The 22,253-nt window shown below is 41.5% G+C and overlaps 1 non-coding gene across 1 annotated transcript; it reads left to right on the plus strand.

Annotated features, from left to right (window-relative positions):
• The first annotated feature begins 385 nt into the window (after positions 1 to 385).
• LOC121433548 lies at positions 386 to 492 on the plus strand. The gene has a single exon (XR_005972328.1). It is a non-coding gene; the product is annotated as a U6 spliceosomal RNA (small nuclear RNA).
• Positions 493 to 22,253: the final 21,761 nt, after the last annotated feature.

A 22,253-nucleotide genomic window follows, 5' to 3' on the forward strand; every position in this document is an offset into this window, starting at 1 on the left:
GGGAAGTGGCCGCTTTTTTAAAGGGAGAGAGACCACGCCCCAATGGGCTGGTGTCTCAGCGGCTATTGGCTGGAGGAGCGGAAGGACCTCTCACAACACACATGTAACTGTGTAATATAGATGAATGCTTCTCTGTGCTGAGTTCTGCTAAACAGTAGTCATATAGACAGCTATGGCACTCTGTATTAGGCCAATTCAACTCCTCTTTCCACTTCTGCCAGTGATAGCACAACCTTTCCCCCTACTCCTTTCTCCTTTCCTTTTTCCTTCCTCATTTCCACTTAATGGATTCTCTGTTTGTCCTTCACACACACACACACACACACACACACACGGTTTGAAGTTGCTTTGAGAAATACGTCAAATACAAAAAATAATAAGACCTGTGTTTACTTCAGCAGCACATATACTAATATTGGAACGATACAGAAAAGACTGACACGGCCCCTGAGCAAGGATGACGTGCAAATTCATGAAGCATTCCATATTTTTTGGCCATCTCCTGTGATCAGATTGGTGACTACCCTAATTGTCATCAGAGAGCTTTCATCCAGTAACTGATGGAAACAGATGCAGAAATTCACAGCCCAGTACTGGGCTGAGCTCAGGGAATTTTGTTGAAGAGAGGGAGGAAGAAGAATTGTATGGGTCGGGTGGGGGCAAGTGGGGCAGTCAAGGGATGTTCAAGGTCATTATAGAGGGGAGGGGAGGGATGAATGGGAGGAGAGGAAAGAGGGAAAATGCAGTCAGGATGTAAAATAAGTGAAAAAATTTGATAAAAAATGAGAACTATGTGAACAAATTGAGGTGAAAGGGGAACTAGATTGCAAGAATGAGAGACAGCAGGGCTGAGGCTAGCTTCTGGCAAAAAAGATGGTAGTTCTTTCTGGAATCCGGAAGCTCCCCCCACAAACCCTGCTTTGAGTTTCTCAAGAAGAGAGAAAATGCAAATAATTTTCCTTGTTAGTTTTTATCAACTTGACACAAACTGAGTCACCTCAGAAAGGGAAAACCATAATTGAGGAACTGCCTTCATCAGAATGGCTTACGGGCAATGTCTCTCGTGCATTTTATTGATTTCTGGTTGATGAGGGAGTGCCCATCCCACTATGGGTAATGCCACATCTGGGTAGGTGGTCCTGGTTTGTGTTAAAAAAAAGCAAGTAGAGAGAGCCATGGTAAGTAAACCAATTAAGAAATAATTCCCATGATTTCTTACTTCAGTTCTTGCCTTAGTTTCTGCCTTGACTTTCCTCAATGATGAACTGTAATTTATAAGGAGAAATAAACCATTTCTTCCACAAGTTGCTTTTGGTTAGTGTAGACAGAGATTGCTTCTGCCTACAGGTTAGGGTTATTTCATGGAAACAGAAAACCAAACTGGTATAGTTGCAATAGTAAAACTTATACTAGGTGCTGGGGACAGTTAGTTCTTCACAATTTATTTAGCTGGTACCAAACTTTTGACCTATTACTGCTTCTCCATTTCACAATGAGTTGAATCAGGGATATAGAGGAAGATAAATCATGGGATGATTTGAGTCTGAGTTCTTGATGTGGTAGCAGTTTGTATAGCATGCTTACTTAGAATCAAGGGTAATGTTAAAATGTCACAACCCTGAAGCCTTCCCCAGTCCATGGTGGTTCTGAAGGAGTGGATGAACAAGGGGAAGATGATGTCCTTTATGATCTCTATCACAAGTAAACCACATATGTTTGAAAACGCTGATGTAGGATGTGGTGAGGGAGGAAATGCTTCAGTTCCAGTTTCATGGGAAGGAGATCTGCGTTCATGACATTTGCTGGGAGGACTCTTCTGTGAAAACCCATGAAAAACGACGAGAAACAAAGTATAAGAAAGGAAGTCAGGCTTTGAAGCAATCGCTAAGGCCTTGGGTGATGCCAAGTAGAACTATAGGCCAGGATCAGTTCTATGTCTGTATTGGGTAAGGGGGTAGACTTTCATAGTTCCTGATGGGCCAGTTGTTAAAACTTCCCTGAACGGAATCATGTTTGTGAGTAGTTCTGTAGTAATTGGAGTGGCGGGGCTGCGTCCCCAGCACCCCGGCCGCCTGGCTAGCTTATACCCCGAAATAATTACACAGACACTGTATTCTTTTAAACACTGCTTGGCCCATTATATCTAGCCTCTTCTCGGTTAACTCTCGCACCTGGACTAGCCCATTTCCAATCATGTGTGTAGCACCTCAAGGTGCACTTACCGGAAGATTCTAGCCTACGTCCATCCTGGGTCTGAGCTTCATGAGTCTGGCTCTGAGAGGAGCTGCATGATTTCTGACCTCACTTCCTCTTCCTCCCAGCATTTTGTTCTGTTTACTCCACCCACCTATGTTCTTACCTATCAGGGCCAAGGCAGTTTATTTAACCAATGACCTTCCTCCATCATAGGAGAATGGTTTTCTTCAGCAGAACACAATTCCTACAGAAGAAAACAGAGCGCCAGAGGCTAATGTTCTTAGCAGCTGGGGTAAGAAGTACATCATGACACAGAACCCACTTCACTTCATGGCCCTTTTACACGTTCAGGTCTCCTTGCCTCTTCTATGTTCTGGGTACCACTCCTATGACTTCAGGGGATGCACCACAGCCCCCACTGTTGTCTGTCACTCCTAGGGATGCCTTGTTCTTTTAAGCATCTCCATAGCTTACTAAGGGTCAAGGGTCAGCTCCTCTGTAGCTGACCTGCCTGCTGTCAGAAGTTGGCCAACACGGAGTTGCCCACTGATAATGCTGCCCTTAGAGTCCTATGCTTCTTATTTTGTTCAATAGAATGCTTCCTTGGTCAGAGGTTTTTGGTGGCATTTTCAGCACCATCTGGTATACCCATGAATGCATACTTTCATAATGCTTTTGGTTTTTCCTTCCATTTTATGTTGCAATGTTTCTGCATGACTTAATGTAGGCCATTGTTTCCTCTAGCCTCCTATAAACCTCTTAGTAACTGAAATATTACCACTCTCTGGGACTCACTAAACATTAAGCTCTGTATTACTTTCATATCTACCAACTCACCAGTATCTTACATTATGTTCCACCCACATACTAATACTCAGAATTCAATCTCACATGGATTCTTCAGCTCCCTGTTGGTATGTTGGTATGTCTAGATCCTACAGCAGCTTCGCTCTTTCCTTCCTCAAAGACATTAAGAAGTCAATAACAAGTCAAATTTTGCTGTAATAACAATAAAAACCATTAAAAATAATCTTGTTATTATTTCAGTGGACAGAAAGAAGATCTGAGTAAACAGTAAATAGAGTCTGCATCGTCTTGTTGAGCAGGGCTTTTCTACTTAATCATCTATCAACAGAGACATTAGCCTACACATTATTTTTACCATTTGATTTATGTATATGTGTGTGTCTAGGTGACTGGATGCCACATGAGTACATGCCTGCAGAAGCCAAAGGAGGTCACTAGATCCCCTGGAGCTGGAGTCACAGGTTGTTGTGAGCTGCCTGACATGGGTGTGAGGAACTGAACTGGGGTCACCTCTCCAACCTCATGTCATTAACTTCTACCTGGAAAGAGTGGGCTACTTCTGCAGAGGATCCAGAAGAATCTGAGAACTTAATACTGCTGAATTTGTCAGCATAGATATTCCCATCGCGTGCTTCATAGTTCCCAGTCTTTTCTATGCAGGGCCTTGACAGTGGCATAGTAGACCTGTCAAAACATCGACTTATAGTGGCTTGTGCTATTCTTATATTTGTCTTGGAATTGATTCTCAGATTTGTCTGCCCTTAGTAGTGGAAGATTTGTCACCCGATATGCTCCAAAGCAGGATTTGGTGTTCAGACATCTTTAATTAGATCAGTTACATTGTTGTTAGTATTTCTTCCATGTCTCTACAGCTCCTCATCCACCAGACCAGCTCATTGTGCTTGCCTTGTTCTCCATTGGCAAAAAAGTTTCCCTCATTCTAGAGCCTGTTTGCCTCCAGTGGCGTGGGTCATTGCTATTCACTGGTGCATGGGTGACCCAGCTCCAAATCTCATTTCAAGCACTTTTGACAACTTATAACACATCCACTGTCACAGATCAAGTTCACTAGGAGGTTACTAGAGGTTCATCATTCTTTGTGGGAAAGGGAAAGAAATAGAGGGAGACAGAAAGAGATGATTTGGTGGTGAGGAGTTCACAACAAAGACCCCAACCAACCACATCACTTGTCCTGGTACTGTGGTCACTTTTGTCATCTGAAACCAAGTCTCCATCTTAGCATGTGAGATCTTAGCATGTGAGATTCACCTCGGCCTGTGAATGGATGTGGGCCACTTTCAAGATGTGTGTGTGTGAGCTTAGATTGGACTATGCTCTTCAGCAGAGAATATTCTCTCCAGGAGAATTCAATTACGAGCTATCAGTCACCACACTTGGAGTTTGGGGACTGAGGGACTTTGTTGTGAGAAGGAGGAGGATGCAAGAGGAGGCTTCAGACTTCCAGTTTGATCTGCTCTTACATGACCATCAAAAGGCTGATTTGTCTTCAGCTATGTGAACAAATATGATACCAGTGAATTGTCTGAGAGTGGGGTTTAGATACTAAAAACAAATTTGGAGAGATAAAGAAGAAATCATTGGCTGTGTCCAATGATATAAACACTAAGTCTTTCACGGCAGTCCTCTTTAAAATTCCTCTCCTCTAAGTCTAAGAGAGCCTGAGGCTGTTAATTTCCGTCTCCCCAGGCCTCGATCCTACAAGCAAGGTGGTTTATCTTCTGAGATAATACAAACACCAACAGCTGTGCTCCCTCCCTCCAGGTAGGCAGATTGGAAGGCTATCCCCAGTTTGATGAATTGTAAATTCCTCCACTGATTTAATGAGAGTTGGCTTGGGGATGCAGGGTAAAAAGAAGGCAGGAGAACAATGCCACAGTAAAAATGATTGTCCCTTGGTATCTGTGTGGAATTGGTGCCAGGCCTGAGAATGCTCAAATCTCTTATACAAAATGGCGGACTTGCATATAACCTATATACACCATCCCTTGTACTTTAAGTCATCTCCAGATTACTTGTAATACCAAATACTATGTAAATGATGTGCAAATAGTTGTCTTACTGTGTTGTGAAGGGAATAATGATTAGAAAATTGACTGTATATGCTCAGTGCAAATGCAACCTGAAATTTCAAAGCAATGTTTGTTGAAGGCATGAGTGTGGAACCCACAGATACATGAAGGGTTATCTACACACTATAAGTAGTAGGATGAATCCCAACTTCAGATGCAATCCTTATGTGCTTCAGAAAGGGGACAAGACAGTAAGAGACAGCAACAGATCCATAATAAAAATATGTAATTTTTTTTTAAAAGTCAGTGAAGGAGAGTGTACTTCAGAGATAACAGTCACAACTTCTTGGGGGGGGGTGTATAATTTGAATAGACTGTCAGAAGGAAAGTGAACACCCTAGGTGTGTGTTTCTGCAGTTTTTGAGCTTATATATTTATCTCTTTAGGCTGGTCTAACATAGTAAGTAAATTTACTCTTCTATTCTGTATTTTACCTATATCTCATAGTACTTAATTTTTTGTGTATGTGTGTATCGTGTGTATCAGCACACAAGTATGTATGTGTTCTCTCACACATGTGTTTATGGTGTGTGTTTCTGTAAGCTCAAACTTGACATCAGATGGCTTCTTCAATTGTTCTCCTCTTTGTTTAATGAGAGTCTCTTGCTGAAAGTAGAGATGTTTCCATCTCCTCAGCCCACAAGTTAAATTTACAAGGATCTAATTATTAAGACACTTACATTATGCTGCTGTTATGAGTTGATGTGATGTTTGCATATATATGTGTGTGTGTGTGTGTGTGTGTGTGTGTGTGTGTGTGTGTGTGTTATGGTATTGAGAGACCTTCTAAGAAATAACAGATTGGATGCTCTTTTCATTTGCTTTCTATTTGTTTACATTTGCAGTTGAATCTTGTTGTCTCCTAGCAACAAGAGACAAAATAATATATTCATAGGTTGAGTAGTACAGTTGCCTCAAACATGCAGCAAAACAAGGGACACAAAGTGACTCCTGGTTCTGAATATGCTTTTCTTTCCTGGGTGGTAGACCCAGATATGAAAGAGATAAAGTCAGATGATGAAATCACAGTATTTTCCCAGCTCCTAAAGCATTTTGACTGAAGTACACATTTTTCTTCTACTATGGGTTTAAAATGAACATATTGTAAAAAATGGAAAATCCAGACAAGTAAATACTGTGATTAATTATTTACTCATAATTCTTAGTAAGGTAGAAACAGCAATATGGCAATTGGATTGGAAATGGTGCCACCAATAAGAGATTATTTTTTTACTGTTATGACAGAGTTGCAAGATTCAAATTCATATACACACAAAGCCACATTCATGCACAAACATACATATCCACATTCGTATGCATTCATGTCTACACTCATATACACATATATACTTGCACACACATATAAATATGCATGCACACACTCATAAACACAGATATGCATGCACATATATGCACATGTACACACAAGTACACATGCATGTGTACACATAAATGAATATACTTGCATGCACACACTCATATGTACTTACATACACATACACAGACACACAAATACATGTGTACACACATATACACATATAGACCTGTGAGCTCACATATATACACACATGCACACACAGACACATGCGTGTACACATATACACATGTATGCACACACATGTCATCACATCTCAATGAAATTTCTAGTTCAAGTTTTCAAGAAAGCTGTCAGTCCAGTGTTCCTCTTTCTTCTTTACTTTGTGAGTTTGCTTTAGAGCGGCATTCCCAGGTATCATGGTTATGGTGATATTTAAGGGAAAACAAGATTTGTTGATTTAGGAACACTACAGCATGTATAAAAACGTCAGTTTGTAAACCATTTGCTCAGGCTATCTTTAGAGGGACTTGATTGCATGTACTAAATCTCTCTAAAGGAAATCTTCCTTGCATTGGTTGTCGGTGGGCTCTGTGAGTCTTGTTGGAAAGAGTTAAGACACAAATGATCAGGGAGTGGGAGCGGAGCTCTGAGAAACAGACCTGTGCTGGGAATATTGATGGGATGACAGAGGACGAGAGCCCTGTCCTGGAAGTGAACTATGTTATGAAGGCAGATGGTCAACTCAATATATGTCACTCACCATAACTTGCTCTAAACTAATTACCTAATGCAAGAAACAGATGTCTGGAGAGCCTCATAAACAGAAATGATATATGGGTGACTTTTCAGTTTAACCAAAAGGATGGTAGCTATTAAAATGCCATTGATATCCCAAAATAGAAAAAATTACATTAAGTAGCGTTTTATAATTTTTCCTGCTTGGGAACCCGAAGCTCCCAATAACCAGTAATATGACCCATGCATATTATTAACTATAAAGTAGAGCTATTTATGAGATTGCTTACTCTGCACAGGTCACTGTGCCTTTATATAAATTATTGCTTCTGTGAATTAAATTGTTTCCTGTGACCTGTGAGCCTCAGTGCCTCTCTGGCGGACTCGGTGACTGGCAAGCTCTGGCCCCATGCTCCACAAACGCTGCTCTCTCCTTCAGAGGAAGCCCCTGGGAAAACCAAGACTTAGTAGAACAGAAATGAAGTCAAGTTTCTCCACACTGGATTAAGCTTGGGGAGCCTGGGGAGAGGGGTTCCATTTCTGCTAGGTAATGTGACCTGTGAATTTCTGTGCTTTAACTTGAGAGCTCTGATATGATCAAAAATACATCTATACATTTTAACAAGTATCTTTCAGCATTTCTGTTTTTTTCCCCCAAGTGGCCTTATTAAGAAACATTCTTAACTGACAGAAGTTTGTTGGCAGAATAACATACAGTTTCCAATGACTAAGATTCAACCAGCCTTGATATTTCTCCATTCTTGCTTTTTTTTTTTTTTTTTTTTTTTTGAGGGAGGGGATAGGACACAGTACTTGTAAAGTTAAGGAATTTCAAATCTGTTTCCCTGTCCACCTCAGGGGCAATGCTGATTTCAACTCTGATTTTTTTCTTCCTTTTCCATGATTTTGTATTAGACCTTGTAACCTATAATATAAAAACAATATTTTTTACTAGTTTTACTAGAACGTTAGGAGTTTATGATTCACATCTAAACCCTCCGTGTATTTGGAGTCACACTGGAGTTAAATATCCAATTTTTTTAAATTTTTAGATGAAAAACGGATGACCTATTACTAGTTTTTGGACACCATACTTTTTTCTTCGTGATCTACAGCACAGGTATTGTCAACAGTGCTTGGGTAGACAGAGGAAAACAGAGCTAAACACATGATCATGGAGTGTTCCCTGTGAGCATTGCTGGTTTGCGTTGACTGGTCTGCTGGGGACCCCGAAGTCTGTCTGCTCAGCTCCGGTGCAGCTTGACACCAATGGCCAGTGACGAGAAGAGAAACGGTGTGTGTGTTCTCAGATGGGAGTGTGAAGTCTTCCTTCAGTCTTCCAGCTTTTCCTGTGAGCTGGAAGCAAGAAGAGAGCGTGCTGAGATGGCCGAGCCTGAGCCAGGGCTGCCCAGGCTGTTATTCACACACACACACACACACACACACACACACACACACACCATCCATCCATCTATATTAACACTGGACCCTGTATGAGCAATAAGAAAACTAAGTGCTAAACGGGGCAGTTCAGTACTAACGTGGGACGGTAGCTTGTGCTGATGGATGTTCCATGACTCTTTCTCTGGGCTCTGTTTGCCACCATTAGATCGCCTGTCTCTCCAAACACCATCTTAATTATTTTGCCTTCATATGGAGTCCTGTTCCTAATAGCGCAAGTCTCCATTCCCACTCTTTCTTATCTTTTTCAACTTTTTATCTTCTCAAATTAATTTTGGAATCATTATGAAGGTTAATGAAATTGCCGAGACTATGATTACAATTTTATTAAATCCTTGCTTCAGTTCCGAAGAAATGACATGTTCATTATCTGAGTGTCTACCCCCGAAGTTTGATAAATCTCCTCCATTTATTAGGTTTAACCACATTAAAATGCCAGATCAAAAAGCCATAGGACCTGCCTAAGGGATCAGCTAGAGACAGGAGACTATCACGCTCATAAGGCGTGTTGAAGACCCAGTGGGGGTGAACGCAATCCTCTGCTCGACTCAGTGAGTCTCATTGGGCCAGTGTAAAAATGTTAGTAAAAGTTTATCCACATAGGAGACGCACATGCAGGGCAGTGGTCCTGCGAGCGGGGTCTTTTGATTTGCAGGGAACACTCAGCAACATTTGAACACATGTATGTACATCAGGGTTGGAATGTGGTCCTCAAGGTGGGAGTTCTACTGACCACTGGGCTGTCCACTTGAAGAAGTAGCTGAGGTGGAGCCTCGGTCTTTCAGCAGGACAGCGTGACAGCACCACACCTCATGATCAGGCTCAACAAAACAAAACGAAACTCATTTTTAACACAGAAACCACTCCTGGGGTCCTAAAGTTTGAGTTTATTATTCCCTTGCTTTTCTTTATATTTGACTTGGTGTGTTTGCATTCTGAAAAAATTCATTATTGTGCTTTTGCGTATTTTTAAGCTTCATAAAAACAAAATCTCTTGCATTTTATTTTCTGTGTGTGAAGGTTAGTTATAATTGGCAACTTGACACAATCAAAAATCACCTGCAAAGAAAATTTCACCAAGGGTTTATCTGGACTGGGTTGGCTGAAGGCTCATCTTGGGTGGGGAGAATCTCGTGAACATGTTGAGGTGAGAAGAGCCTCTCACGAGGCTAGGCAGGGTTCTGAATTGTAGAAAGTAGAGAAAACAATCAGGCACAAGGATGTGTGCGTTCATTTGTTTGTTCCTGCTTAACTACACGTGTGATCAGGGCAGCTGACTCTAGCTCCTGTCATCGGGACTTTCCCGAAATGGGGCCCTGAAACCGGGATCTGGGAGATAACAAGCCCTGACCCTCTAGGTCACTGTATCAAGGTATTTGCTCACATCTATATTATCAAAGTTGTCCATCCATGTTGGGATATGAAGCTACAGTTCATTTGGTGCACTCATTTTCATTATGATATTATATTAAAGCATTTCACTGAGTGAATGTAACATGTTTTCTTCTATTATGGGGAGTTTGTTCTGTACATTCTTATATATGTCTTCTAGTGCACATAAGAAACTTCTACTTTTTCTCAACAGATTTTTGGATTTAATTTATTGGGTATTTTTAAACTTCAGTGGAAACTGGGAAGGAAACTGAATGGTCTCATCAGTTGTGCATAAGTGTTCTTGACACTCCATTTTCTTGCTAATAGAGAGTCAGACTATCTGATTTCTGTTTCTCTGGTGGTTTTCAATGTTGTTTGTATTTGTAGTTTCAATTTGCACTTTATCAATTTAAATAAAGGGGATACCTTTATTTATCTGCTTATCAGCTCCCTGTACTCCCCTCACAGAAGTGCTTGCATATGCCTTTTCTCTGTTGAGTTGTTGATCTTTTTCATTTTCAGAGATACTAAGCATTCTACACAATTTCCCTTTTATTACATGAATTGCAAATGCATCCCACTAATTACTGATTGCTTTCACCTGATAAATGATGTCTTTTTACGGAGGGCAGATGGCTCAGTGGTTTATATGGCTTACTGCTCTTGTAGAGGAACCAAGTTTAGTTTCCAGTACCCGCATTGGTTGGCTCCCAACTACCTGTAACTCTGGCTCTAGGGCATCCGACTCCCTCTTTGGGCCTTGGCAGGAGCTGCACACACATCCACAAGCCCACAGACTGATATACACAGATGCCTAACTAAACATCTTTTAAAAAAGAGGTCTATTACATTAATGCAGTTTGAAGTACCAATTTTAAAGTGTTTTAAAAATCATATTGAAAATATTGTTTCCAAAGTTTATACCAAAAAGTATAATTGAAACTTGAATGAAATAGACAGTCAGTTATATTGTAAGATGCTGTGGGATAATGTTTTTGTACACTGTAAAAATTGTCACTCATATTGGTTTAATAAAACATTGAGTGGCCAGTAGCCAGGCAGGAAATGTAGGCAGGGTGACCAGACTAAGAGAATTCTGGGAAGAGGAAAGGCAGTCAGTCACCAGCCAGACACAGAAGCATGATGAGAACTACTCACTGAGAAAAGGTTCCAAGCCACATGGCTAACCATAGACAAGAATTATGGGTTAATTTAAGTTGTAAGAACTAGTTAATAATAAGCCTGAGCTAATAGGCCAAACAGTTTATAATTAATATAAACCTCCATGTGTTTCTTTGGAACTAAATGGCTGCAGGACCAGACAGGACTGAAACTTCTATGTACAGTAAGGGGTGTCATTTTATATATTTATATTTTCTATATATATGTATTATATATATATACATTATAAAATTAGCTATATTTTTTATATTTTATTTTTAATATATATTATATATATAGCTAATTTTAAGCACCACTTATTTAAATCCCCATCCTTTCTTCAATAATATTTAATGACCCACTCCCGTTTGCTAACATTTCCATGTATGCCCAGGTGTGTTCTGGTCTCCTTTTGCTACTGTTGTTCTCTTGTTTTCCCTCAGACTGATGTCACATTCCTTCTGTGATCAGACCCTAGATAGAGCCTGCCAAGATAGGTCACTGGATTGTTTGTTATGATTATTAATTATTAACAGTTTCTACTGCTGGCAACCTTAGACTTCAATGTAAACTTTATCATTGCCATATCAAGATCTTTGGAAAACGTGGCGCAGAATTTGCCTAGGGGGCTGGAGAACAGCTTAGCAGTTAGGAGCACTGGGTAGTCACCCGAAGGTCTTGAGTCAATTCCCAAGAACCACATGGAGGCTCACAACAGTCTGTAACTGTAGTCCCATGTGATGCTCTTTTCTGATGCACAGTTGTACATGTACACAAGACACTCACATACATAAAATAAAGAAATATATCTTAGAATTTCATTGTAACACATTGAATCCCATATATATGGAGAATCAATTTCGTTAAATATATAATTTGTTGATTGAAGTTGATAGTAGGGTTCTGATTAATTAATGTGATAATTGTTTGTTTTTGTTGCTTTTATTATTATTTTTTATGTGTATGAGTGTTTGTCCATATGTATGTGCACCACATGTACTCTTGGTGCCCAGGGAGGCCAGAAGAGGGAGTCAGGTGCCTTGGAACTGGAGTTACAGGTGCTTTTGGGCCACGATATGGGTGCTGATATCCTCTGCAAGAGCACTAAGTTTTCTTAGCTGCTGAGCCATCAATCTAGAAGCTTTGTTTTTTTTCCTCTGCTTTTAACCACAATATACAGAGATTTAGGAACCAATTTATTATACTTTAACAAGTTATGCCTATACAGTATAATGGTGGTTATGTTACACATACTGATATGCAAAGAAGTTTCAGCTGAATTAAGGTGGATTGAAGTATTTATAATCTTATCTGATTAATTCCCTCTTCATCGGCCTCCTCTCTAATCTTATTTTTGGAACAAGTCTGAAATTTACTTTCCATTTGAATCTTGTAGTATCAGCCTCTCCTTTAGACTATGCATACAAACTCTTCTTTTACTACCTAAACTTTAAAATTACATTAATGCTTTCTATTGCAAATTTTAAACACTCAAAAACTATGATCTTTACCCTACAGATATCATTTATAAATTTTTTTTAAATGAGAAAATTGCAAGAACAGTAAAATGAAAGCCAGATATGTAACACCTGCTTCCCCACCCCTTTCCTTCCTTTTGCTTTTGACAGATTCAATGAGTAACCAGACCAACCTCAAACTCACCATCTTCCCGAGAGCTGGCATCACAGGTGTATGCCACCATCCCTGACTCCACCACCTTGTATATCTCTTAAATCACCCATGGTTTCTTCATTTGTCCTATTACCTATCAATCTTTCTTTCTCTGTGTAAGTATATACATGTATGTATGTACGTATGTATGTATGATGTATGTATCAATCATCTATTTTGTTAAATCTTTGCAATGTAAATTACATCATTATGACCTTTCACCCTTGAATATCTTAACTTGCATCCCCTAAAACTGATAACATGCCCAAACACAACATAATGCTATTATATCACCCAAGAAAGCAATACTGAGACTGGGTAGTGGTGGCACACGTCTTTAATCTCAGCACTCAGGAGGCAGAGGCAGGTGGATCTCTGTGAGTCAAAGGTCAGCCTGGTCTACAAGAATTTTTTCCAGGACAGGCTTCAAAAGCTAAAGAGAAACTCTGTCTCGAAAAACAAAAAACAAACAAACAAAAATAAAGCAATACTGTATTAAACATTTACGGGTGGCAAGTTTTCTATTTCGACCCTTCTTTGTGTGTTAGCTACCAATCTTCATTTAAGAAAGGCCTTTATAATTGGGCTTTAGTTGTCTCTAAATAGTCAAATCATTTTGATGCACAAATTCTTTATGTGGCATTTTAATTGTTAAGAGCATCTGTATTAGGAGTTTTTGACCCTCTTAAATCATGTATATATAGATAGCCATTTTTGTTGGGAGAAAATCCGTGCCATGGTCAAGCTCTTTTTTATTATTATTATTAAAAATTTCCTCCTCCTCCCCGCTTCCCTTTTCCCTCCCTGTCCCCCCACTCCCCATCCCCACTACCCTCCCCCTCCCTCTCCAGTCTGAAGAGCAGTCAGGGTTCCCTGCCCTGTGGGAAGTCCAAGGTCCTCCCCCCTCCAGCTCTTAAAGGTGTTTGTGGTCTCAGAAAATCCAGGAATACTCTTTTCTGTGTGCCTGAATACCTAGCAACTCACGTAAAGTTGTCCATGTTGACTTAAATATAAAAGCAATCATTGGAAATATCTGTATGCTCTGTTTTAGACTGTGTATTGCTGATGACAGGCCAAACAGGAGTTATAATGTTCAGTGAGGTACAGAGAAATAAATGTGACCACTCATTAGGGCCCAGCTTCTGGTACTGGTGTGGAGGCTAATAACCGGCCAGCTTAAATTATATTCAATATCGTGATCACGTATATCATTAAGAGAAAATGGTGACTGAGCTGGCCTCTTTGTTAGTCTCTAAAATGAACACATTCTCGAAGTTAAAGCCTCCTATCTGCTGACAGGCACTAATGGCTCTGGGGCTGACGTGTTAGCTTAGTTCAAGTATTTCATAGATGATTAGAGTTAATGAGCAAAGTGTAAGCAGGACTCGACTTAATGAATGTGCTAATTGTTTTTCTTGCTGCAAATATTAGTGCTTCTTTTAACCATAATATACAGAAGATTAGGAGCCAATTCATTATACTTTGTCTAATGAGTTATATTTATACGATATAATGGCATTGTTAAATTTGCACAGCACCCTCCTTAATATTCACAGCACTTTACTAGAGCGTGCTATTTTAAGCTCAAAGCGGTCCTTTGTCAGTTGGGAAGGCAGGGATAACCGTGCCTGTTTTACCCGGCTTGTTATGAGCCCAGACTCTGAACTGGCGCTGCCTGGGTTTGAGAACTGGCTTGGCCGCCAACCAGCTGTGGACCTCTGAAAAGCTGCTGAGCTCTCCGAGTCTCCGAGTCTCCGAGTCTCCGTTGTCTCGCGCACAAAGAAGCGGGGGCAGTGGCATCCGTGTTGGGCACTCTCGCAGGATTTGGTGAGGTCGTGCTTGTGAAGCATTTAAACTGTTGCTGGCTGGGAACAACCCGGACTTCTAAGTGTAGAGCTGATATTTTCCGTTACAAACACACTTCCATTGTCCGTTCCCCGGGCAGCACCCAGGGCGCTCTTTGAAGACGGCCGGACAAGACCTGCATGTCACCTGGCTGTTTGAAATACGTGGGCAAGGGGAATGAAATCCAGACATTGACTGTGACCAAGTGTAATCTAACCCTACCTTCAAGTTCTTCTACCCATTCCTGGCTCCTGTCTACCTTCTGCGTCACAAACATTCCTGACTCTTTTCTGGCGTTGACCTCCCTTTCTCTAGATCCTCAGGCAGTGGAAGGTAGCTTCAGGGACCCAAATCTCTTTCACTCACACTTGGCTGTTATGAAAAGTGAGTTCCTGTGAACCTCGGGGCTCGGGGGCACAGTCACTATCAGTGTGTTTTACTCTATTGTGTTCACTATTGCATAAATACACGCAGCTGTGGTCACAGGCTCTTTATCTGAATACATTTATAGTGGTGTGTGCCTCGGACTTGCCCTGGCTTTTACTGAGACTCTCACCTGTCTCTTAGCCAATCGTTCTTCCAAGTTCAGTGTGTCCAAGGGTTGCCTCTGGGTCTTTTGATTCACTAGTAGGGAGGATGTCTTGGGGGCATGGACATTCAGGTTGGGAAGAACCCTGAGCTCCTCGGACACCCAAAGAAGAGAGTTACCTGTTCAAGTGCCGAGCTGAGGAAGTAGTTGTGGAGTTTGAGTGACTGGTGGTGGGTGGGGCTTGGAATGGTTCAGCTGTGATTGGTGAGCATGAGAGGATTTAAATTGATATGGAAGAGGAGTAGCATCCAGTCAGGTGGCTTCTCTTTGCACTGGGGAGAGCAGGCTACTGTCTGGACTCAGTGGGAGTCCTCTGGGGGTGCTTTGTGAAGGGGAGAGACACATTCTGCCCTTTTGTTGTCTTCTAGGAGTGTTCTACTTAAAGCAGGTTGTCATCCGTCAAGCAAATGAATGCATTTGTCCTTAGGTGTCCAGTGGGCATTGGCTACAGGACCCCCACAGTGACCAAGTCAAGTTCCTTATATGAAGGGACGTGGTGTTTCCACATAGGCAGCTACATCCTCCTATGTCTTCTCCAGGTTACACATAATACTGAGTAGAGCAAAACCCTACGTAAACAATCAGATTGTATTGTTTGAGGAACAACGTGAATGAAGTCTGTGTAGTCTTCTCTACAGTGTGTAGACGCACTCTGAAGCATATTTTCAAGCTACAGTTGGTTGAATTTGTGCCTGTGGAATCTACAGATACGGAGGGCACCCACTCTACGGTGTCTCCTTCAATTCCCAGCTTGGAAGGCAAATTTCCAAGCTCTGAGCTTCTGCCGAGATAGCAGGCTGAGTCCTTCCTTGTGTAGTTTAATTCCACATTCTGTACCACCAGTTCTACTGATCCGACCTAGCCAATCGGACCAGGATGGCCAGAAGGCGGGCTGGCCGGTGCTTTGGGAAGCCCTGCTCTGCCAAGTGGGGTTAATGATGGCTAACAAATTAGCAGCAGCAACCGCAGATGATAGCAGTACTGGAAGTTTCTACAGAGAAATTTGTCCCTAAGCCTGCAGGGGGCCGTGAGAGAAGAGTCAGAAATGAGTGGAATGCTTTAGTAAGCACAAAGACACATTACCCAGAATTCACTGGTCAGCAAAGGGGGGTGTTGATAGACTGTGACAGGAGAGGCGATGGCTCAGGCAGCAGTGGGGACCTCCAGCAGGGTGCAGTTAGGGCATTGGAGGGCGGGATATGCAGAAATGAAAGGGCCAGTCTCTGGGGTGCTGGGGCAGTACTTCTGCCCACTTGGGGCTGTTTGAGCAAGGCCTGGATGTACCCCTGTTCCTGGGTGCTTTCTCATGTTCTGATTTCTTCCCCACCCATCACTACATAGAATAAACCCAGTTCTCGGCCAAAAGCAAGGCTGACCACTGTACCCCAGTAAGCAATATCTTGCTTGCAGGAATTCTTCTGTATCCTCGGACATATGCACCGAATCACTCAGCAGTGCTCCGACAGAGTTTCATTCAGGGTAGATGCGCTCACCTGCAGCAGGAACTTCAGTACCGATTTACTTCATAGACAGAAGTAGCATCAAAACCACCTAGCAGCCAGTGACAGTAAGTTACTGTGGAACAGTGAAATGCCCACCTGTGGCAGAATTTCTAATTCACTGAGTTATGTACTTGTGATTATTTTTCTGTGTGTAAATGGAACTTAAACTGTCCTGTTTTTTAAGGGAGGCAAAGATGCCTCCCTTCTGTACTGGCCTTATTAGCAGCTCATTACTGTTAGGAAAGAACCGCAGACCCTTAGAAGGCGTGTGGAGTCCTCTCTTTAGTCCCCTCATAGCCCGTTTTCTATCATCAGCTCCTAAAACCCAACAGTTTAGCTCCACTCAAAGGAGGAACCTCAGTGTGCCGTCTCATGCAACGCTCTTTCTGCCTATCTGTTCCGAGAACCCGCCTTCCAATGCTTCCTCCTCCTGGCCTAAGGGAGACCCTCCCCTCTCACTCTGTGAGTTCACCTCTTCCTGCCTCTCTGGGGTGTTCCACTGGACTTTTCTGTCTGCTTGTCTATTGTGAGCTGTAACAAGGCAGGACCTGTGTTTATCCCAACACATAGCATAGTACCAGGAATACAGCGCTGCCAGCACTAAATGTTCACGGTCTATATTGCCTACTGCCTCACAAAGAAGTAGTAGCTGAGTATTTCTCCAGGAAGACAGAATTGGTACTCTGAATATTTTTACTATAGGAAATGCATGAGATATTTTATCACACATAGTCCTCAGAGTAACGTTGTGCCAGGGTAGCATGCTCCACGAAATCCCAATATTCCAGGCCTCCCCTAATGTCCTCTAGATCTTGTCTAAAGGTCAAGTCTGTCATGCAGATGTTCTGAAGGGACCAAGCACTTCTCTTTTCACTAGAGTAGAGGGTCTTTCTGTACTCACTTGGGTGTGGCTCTACTGGGGCAAGGTGGGGTGTTCTTCTGTTTCTTCTATGTTACCTCATGGCTCCCAATGACTATTTGACAGGACAGTCTTGGTATAAGTGCCATGCTACTAACTGGAGTGGCCAGTTCTGCAACAAGTTGCATAATTTCTCAATAAACCAAACCAGAAGACATAAATTGTTATTGCTAATTTATTGGTAAGAAAGTAGCCCAAAGAAGAACGGCTCGATCAAAATAACTCAGGGGAGCCAGGTTGTCTGATAGGAAGTCAGTTTTGCAGTTCTAGAATTATCTTTAGGGATTTCAGGATTATGGATGACTGTTCCAAAGTCTACCTCGTTAGAAAACCTGCTGCTTTCTGGACAAGCACAGTAGAAAGAAGGAAAAACCCAACAGGGCGTCCATGGAACGACAGCAGAGATGATGGCAGAGATCCCCTGAAAATGCCACCTGTGCATTAGCTCTACTAACCTAATTCATGACTGAACATCCAGATATGATGTAATTCCCAGTAAAACAGCCCCTGGATCGTCTCCCTTGAGATCACTGCAACTTCAGGAAGCTTTGCATTAACTGATCTGCTAAGAATTGCCTCATAGGTCTGATCAGTCCAATAAGTAGGAATAAAGAGAGTTTGAACGCAGAGTTCAAACATGCCAAGACTTTATTACTGGGTAGGAACCACCTGATGTAGCTCTGAGTCCATTATAGAATAATACAGTTTGAGAATGCCCTGCCAAAATAAACACCAGGAGAATATTTCCTTTTCAAAAAACAATGCTTTATAAGTATTACTATAAACACCATGACTCAGAACAGTAGTTATGATATCTGGGCATCATGGCAGAAACAGCTCCAAGAACACATGGAGCCAGTGTAACTTTAATAATTATGAGAAGCAAATGGCATTGACTCATGGCTCTGAATCCAACGTCTGGGGAATGTTTAAGAACCTTCCTTTTGATGTCATATTGTTTTATTAAATAATCTCTTGCCTATTCTCATAATAAATTCAGATATTTTAATATACTACTCAAAATTTTGGTAATTCATGGTGAAAATACATTAGAACACAATATACATACTATGAACACATATGTACATATTTGCATAACTGTAGACATGCCTTAAAACTGCTTTAGCCTGTGAACTATGTATTATGATATTTCATGTTGTTGCTAAATTGACCTCGCATCCTTTTTGTGAATCGTGCCTCTAGGTGTCAAACACTATTTTAATGAGTATTTTGGGCATTTGGCATTTTCTGTCACCTGCTTTGCAACCACCTTGTGACTTACGATGGCATCCACTTTTATTTTGTGTACCATTTGCTATTGGTCAGTAATTGGAGACTTTTTTCTGAGAGAGTTTTGTATGTTCTACCCAGCCTTCGTGAATTCGCTTGATCATGTTTGGCTAAATTAGGACAGTTGCTCTAAAGGACTCAGAGTGGCTTCCTCATGCCCCTGCTGGGGTTGGTGAAGATGGGATTGCTACCTGCCACGCCCACCTGGAGAGTGGAGAAGTTAAATTTGCATGGAGGCTGAAGCCTCCACAGACAGAATGGAAACTCTGTCTTTGTATGACCTACGCTCAAAATTCCATTTATCATATCCTTAGTACTGCTTTGGGAAAGCAGCCACAGAGAACAGTAAAATTCAAGGAAAGAGGCCGCAGATCCTGACTTTTAATGGAAACAATGACAAAGAATATGGAGCCGTGTTTAAAAATCACACAAATACCATCAGCCCGTGTTTCTGTTAATTAAGACCTGAGAATATCTGTGAATATCATATTTTTATTTTAAACATGTATTTGATGCGAAACTTAAAAAAAACACAGTTTCCCTGTATTCTTACATGAAATTCAGATGTTTTAATGTGGTGTTTTTAAATGGTTTGATCATAATCCATAGTGAAAATTCCATTGTACCCCCCCCCCCACAGAGCCTACACAAGACTCGTAAAGCAGGAAGTGCCCTGAGCACATGAATATTTTCTTTTTTTTCTCCCTCCTTCTTCTCCTCTTTTGTGAATAATGCTGATTGTAGCTCATGAAACCGATTTCACACTTATTCAGGAATCGTGACCCCAAGTTTAAAGAGCACTGTCTTAGTAGGTCACTCTCCCTTTTCAATTCAGGTCCAGAGTTGCTTTTCTTAGACCCTTAGCTACCAGAGACCAAGAAAATGGTTTTATTATTCATCATCTCTGATGTCACTGTAGACACTTAATAAATGTTCCTTGAGCTACTGAATTGAGTGAAAGACAAAGAAGAAACGAATGGACTCTCATCTCCTCCTCTGCTCCCATTTGTCTTCAGTTCTCTTTGACATCAGTGTCATGGTTCAGTAAGGCAGGAGCAGAAGTCACATCACACACCATGATGCACAGCACTGAAAGGACTTGTTATTCAGTTGGGCGCATTTCTTTCCTTTTCTTCCTCGTTCTTTTTAATTTGTAGCAGGGAAGACAAAAAGTTAAATAGACAACCTGAATCAGGACTGCAGTACAATCTGCTCAGAGTCCCTTTCTTCTGCCTAAAGTAGGGAGTGTGAGTGCACACTCTTGTGCATGCACACACATGTGTGCACATACATACATAGAGGAGGGAGAAGGAGGGTGGGAGAAAGACAGGCAGACTGGTGGGGCTGGACAAGGTGACATGCTTTGTCTCTGGTAGAGGACCAGTCCCTACAGGGAATCCAGAAGTACTTGTGAAATTTTTGAGACCATTGGAGACATGGAGTAAGCTGAGGAAGGTAGTGGTGGAGGGAAGATGAATTTGGGGAGAGGGAGAGAGCAGAAGTCAGCTCAGCGGAGTTTTAGGACATAGGTTTTATCCTGAAGGAAGTAGGGAAATATTTCATCATGTGGTATTATGCTTGAGCAATTCCAGACAAGGTCAGCATGTCAGGCAATGTCGGCACGTGAAGATATGAGGGCCAAGGTGGCCCTCGCAAAGTGAGCCTGCTGTGTCAAGGTGCATCAGAGAGGACTGAGAACACGGGCAAATATGGAGTAAGGATGGTGTGGTGTGGGCCACCACTGTATTTGCTTTTTTTTTTTTTCTTGTTGAGGGTCCACCACCCAGATTCCAAATAAATGTAAATGTGTGGAGATTTTTCTTACTTAAGAATGCCCAGCCTTAGCTTAGCTTGCTTCCAGCTAGCTTTTTAACATAAATTAACCCATTTTTTTTCTTCTTTTACATTTTGCCTCTGGGCTTTTTACCTTTCTTTATTCTATATGTCTGTTTTTGTTTTTTCAAGACAGGGTTTCTCTGTGTAGCTTTGGAGCCTGTCCTGGAACTAGTTCTTGTAGACCAAGCTGGTCTTGAACTCACAGAGATCCTCCTGTCTCTGTCTCCCGAGGGCTGGGATTAAAGTGCTGGCCGTGTGACTGGATTGCTGGTCCCTGGTGTCCTCCTCTCCTCCTCCTTCTCTTGTTTCTCCCTCTTCTTCTCCTATTTATTCTCCCCGCCTGGCAGCCCTTCCTATCCTTTCTCCTCCCTGTTGTTGACTGTTCAGCTCTTCCTTAGACCAATCCAATGTTTCAGACAGGCAAATAACAGAGTTAAACAAATACAGCATAAAGAAGGCAAGACACTTCTGCATCATTAAACAATGTTCCACAGCATAAGCGAATGCAATTCAACTAACATTCCACAACATATCACCAGTGCTTTACTAAGCTGCTGGCCTGAGTTCCAGGGTCACAGTGGGACACATATCGACGCTCATTGTGGAGCAATGGCCAGTTTGCTTCCGGCCACTCTTAGGTCTGGCTTGACATGACAGTGTTCTGGGCGTTGGCTTTCTCAAATGTAGATGAAACAAGCAAGAGCAGATTAACTTATTTGTTTTGGTTTGTTTTCAAAATAGCCAGATTATTAGTATTTTTAAGGGTTTGAGGGCCGCGTGGTCTCTGGCACAGGTATTCAGCTCTTTCTTTGTTGCTTGAAGACTGTCATAGATAATGTAAAAATTAATAAGCATGCTGTGCTTCAATAAATTTAAGTTCAGAAATTACTTATAAACATAACTTTCATGAATCATGACGCATGGCTCTTAGGATTCCTTTTCAGTCACTGAAATGTCTGATACCCAGTCTTAGTTTACAGGTCACACAAATGAGAGCTCTCTCTTCTAGAGAGTCATAAAGAACATTCCATGACAGCAAAACCAAGAGTCTTTCCAATATTCACACCATAATGATAGAATTAAAAGGAAATTACTTCATCAATATATACTCCATCATTCTTATTCCCTCCCAGGAGCAAGAGACTATTTTTACAAATGTGACTTCAATAGTTTCCAAGTATTATATTACAAATGAGACAGTGAAGCAAATAGTTGTCTGCCCATGTTCCCAGCGAATTATTCGTAAGAGTGAATAGGCAGGAATATATCTAAATGTCCATCAAGACATGACTGTATAAGCAAAATGCAGCACATACAAGCAGTGGTATATGATTCAGCTCTCAAAAAGGACGGAATTCTGAAGCATGCTATACCTTGGATAAATAAGGCATTGAAGAAAAAGAATATAGAATGAATTTGCTTACGTGCGATACTGAGCCTAGTGTAGAGAAATCCATAG

This window comes from Microtus oregoni, unplaced genomic scaffold, assembly GCF_018167655.1.
Source record: "Microtus oregoni isolate MIOR12 unplaced genomic scaffold, Mior012 000038F_ref0000394, whole genome shotgun sequence".
Lineage (NCBI taxonomy): Eukaryota > Metazoa > Chordata > Mammalia > Rodentia > Cricetidae > Microtus > Microtus oregoni.